This window comes from Engraulis encrasicolus, chromosome 2 (assembly GCF_034702125.1).
Source record: "Engraulis encrasicolus isolate BLACKSEA-1 chromosome 2, IST_EnEncr_1.0, whole genome shotgun sequence".
NCBI lineage: Eukaryota > Metazoa > Chordata > Actinopteri > Clupeiformes > Engraulidae > Engraulis > Engraulis encrasicolus.
The window spans coordinates 57426357-57428856 of record NC_085858.1 but is presented as its reverse complement, the minus strand read 5'-3'; the positions used below and the strand labels follow the sequence as shown (position 1 = coordinate 57428856).

General features: G+C 47.8%; 1 long non-coding RNA gene across 1 annotated transcript in view; it reads left to right on the top strand.

The window, feature by feature from the left end:
- The first annotated feature begins 712 nt into the window (after nt 1-712).
- The window catches only part of LOC134443082 (uncharacterized), a 13325-nt gene continuing 11537 nt past the window's right edge, over nt 713-2500 (top strand). Inside the window, exon 1 of the long non-coding RNA XR_010033568.1 lies at nt 713-1120. This is a non-coding gene — a long non-coding RNA (uncharacterized LOC134443082). The remainder of the gene's footprint in view (nt 1121-2500) is intronic.

The following is a 2500-nucleotide window of genomic DNA, read 5'->3' as shown; positions in this document are numbered from 1 at the left end:
GAGGACTGCAAAAGAACAGGAGGATCAGAAGAGAGAGTGGCTAGACGAGTGCAAAAGAACAGGAGGATCAGAAGAGAGAGTGTCTAGACGAGTGTAAGAGAGAGAGGGAGTCGGGCAGTGAGGAACTCACATCAGAACCGCCATGAGAACCTTGAGGAAGCAACATTAGAACATGACGGCATGACAACCGTGAAGAACCAACACTAGAACATAACGGCATGAGAACAGTGAAGAACCAACACTAGAACATAACGGCATGAGAACAGTGAAGAACCGACACTAGAACACAACTGCCATGAGAACCTTGAGGAAGCAACACTAGAATATGACGCCATGACAACCGTGAAGAACCGACACTAGAACATAACGGCATGAGAACCTTCAGGAACCAACACTAGAACATGACGCCATGAGAACAGTGAAGAACCGACACTAGAACGTAAGGTTTCTCTCCAGACTGCTTGGCCAAGTCGACCTGTAGTGTACTCTACTGCTCACAGAGGCCTCACAGAGAAGAGGAAAGGAGAGGCAAGGAAGAAGAAAAAAGAGAAACACAGTTTTCCGAGTGACGTTTTTTTCTCTCTCTCTCTTTTATGCAGGAGGAGGTGGAGCAGCACTTGTGGAACTAGCTGCCAGCACTGAGCCACGCACACACGCATGCACACACACACACACACACACACACACACACACACACACACACACACACACACACACACACACACACAACGTCTAGAGGCACAGAGAACTGTGTGTGTTAGCTGACAGACACAGTGTACACACTACGTCAAACGGCAGGACCCGCGTGTGTGTGTGTGTGTCAAAAGAAGAGAACTGGGAGAGAGAGGCACTGCACGTAAAGGAACAACACTCGCGCCTGTGTGTGTATGAGTGTCGGGAGGAGAAAGGAAAGCTACGAGAGACTGAGCAGCATTGCAGACGTCTCAGACATACGTCTTACCCTGCCAACACACACACACACACAACAAAGAACAGTCGGAGAGAAGGACCGTCAGAGACAAAGACAGAGGGAGAGAAAGAGAGAGGGAGAGAGAGAGAGAGAGGGAGAGAGAGAAGAGCACCAAACCACTCCGGAGCTGGGAGAAAGTTAGCAGTGTGGGTAAGTCGTCTTCCAACACTTGTGCCGTGTTTCGTGATTGTGTGTTTTGAAGTTGCTACCAGCATTGCTGTCGCTAGTGTTGCTTTTCTCACTGACTGTTTATGTTCCGACTAGATCACTTACACTCTACATAGACATGAAATGGAATGCGGAATGTTGACGTTGTTAGGTCGTCATGACGACAGACTGACACATACCGCTAATGTACTGTAATTAATATTAGTCAAAAAAAAAAAGATAACTAACAACAGGATATAGAGTCTTGGAGCGATCGTGTGGTGTGTAGACTGAGGTTGGAGGGTGATTTGATCTTATGAATGGGGGAGTGAGTCTTGGTGTGTTGTGTGTGTCTTTACGTGTGTTGTTAAGTGTGTTGTGTGTGTGTGTGTTTGCATGTGTGTGTCTTGGTCTGCTTGCCTGTGTTGGTAAGTGTGTTGTGTGTGTCTGTGTGTTTGCATGTGTGTGTGTTGGTCTGTTTGCCTGTATTGTTAAGTGTGTTGTGTGTGTTTGTGTGTTTGGTGTGTGTGTTTGCATGTGTGTGTTGGTCTGTTTGCCTGTATTGTCAAGTGTGTTGTGTGTGTGTGTGTTTGCAAGTGAGTGTCTTGGTCTGTTTTCTGGTCTGCTGTTGGGGATTGTCTTTTTAGTGCTTGTGTTTGAGTGTGAAAGTGTGTGCTTGATTGAAGATAAGTGAGGGTACGTGTGAGTGTATGCGTGCGTGCACGTGTGTGTGGGAACTGTGTGTGTGGGAACTGTGTTTGTGTGCATGCCTGCGTGTGTGTGTGTGTGTGTGGGAACTGTGTGTGTGTGTGGGAACTGTGTGTGTGTGTGTGTGTGTGTGTGTGTGTGTGTGTGTGTGTGTGTGTGTGTGTGTGTGTGTGTGTGTGTGTGTGTGTGTGTGTGTGTGTGTGTGTGTGTGTGTGTGTTTTGGAGAATCTCTGACTCCAGAGTGTGACAGATGGTGGGGGAGGGGCGGTGAACCCATGACCTTCACAGGTGGCCGACACATAGCTACACACACACACACACACACACACACACACACACACACACACACACACACACACACACACATAGCTACACATACACATAGCTACACACACACACACACACACACACACACACACACACACACACATAGCTACACACACACATAGCTACACACACACACACACACACAGACACACACACACACACACATAGCTACACACACACACACACACACACACATAGCTACACACACACACACACACACACACACACACACACACACACACACACACACACACACACACACATAGCTACACACACACACACACACACACTCACGCACACACACACACACACACACACACACACACACACATAGCTACACACACACAC